Here is an 877-nt window from a genome sequence, read left to right on the forward strand (position 1 = left end):
GTGTAGAAGAGTCAACAAACTGATTTCTGTCAGCATGACTTAATAAAGTGAACAAGGGAAAGGGAGCTTTGTGTACAGTGCCCATGCTATGCTGAATGCTTGGGCTGTGAACGTACTCACCCATGTATCTCCCCTACACCCGAGATTAGTCTGTTACTCACAAACCATCAGTGCACAAAGTCTACAAGCCGAAGAGCTATTGCAACCTCAACAGGAAGCTCAAGTTCATTCTTTGGGGCTGGACCATGTACTTGATTTTTTCATATGCAAACAGTATAGGTTGGGTTACTTCTTTTTTTACTCCTGTGCACACTTGGAGCACAATATCAACAGCCATCCTTGCTCCTTGGGTATTGCTTTTTCTGGAAAGTGGTGTCAGTAGATTTACTCTAAAGAAGATCAGTATTATCCCATGTTTTAGGCAAAGAAAAGGATGTAACTCAAAGTGTATTTTTGCTCCTCTTCATTGCTTTCACCTAGCACATCAAATACTTTCCATAGGAACGTTTCAGGTTTCAAAGGAAAAGTGCTGAGTCAAGCAGTCCGGTACCAAGGAGAATATAGCATCACTAGTTAATATGTCTGTTTCTAAAGTTGGAGCTGGACCCATCAGGTCAAATCATTGGAAGTATTGTCTCTAACGATGTCTGATGGTTTGTTTTTCCTTAGATTATCTATTATCTTTATGGCTACAGTTTACTCTAAAATTCACTGATTTCCGTTCTGAGTTAACAAGTCGCTTTGTCTATCAAAGGGCAAAGACAAAGGGCATAGACTTCATGTACTGTACGTGCTTTAAACCACAATCTAACCTGCCTACTTCAACTCGTTATTGAACTATGTTCTTTCTGTCTTCTGCCTGCAGGAACAGTGCCCA

This window comes from Lepisosteus platostomus, chromosome 2 (assembly GCF_059453375.1).
Source record: "Lepisosteus platostomus isolate fLepPlt1 chromosome 2, fLepPlt1.hap1, whole genome shotgun sequence".
Lineage (NCBI taxonomy): Eukaryota > Metazoa > Chordata > Actinopteri > Semionotiformes > Lepisosteidae > Lepisosteus > Lepisosteus platostomus.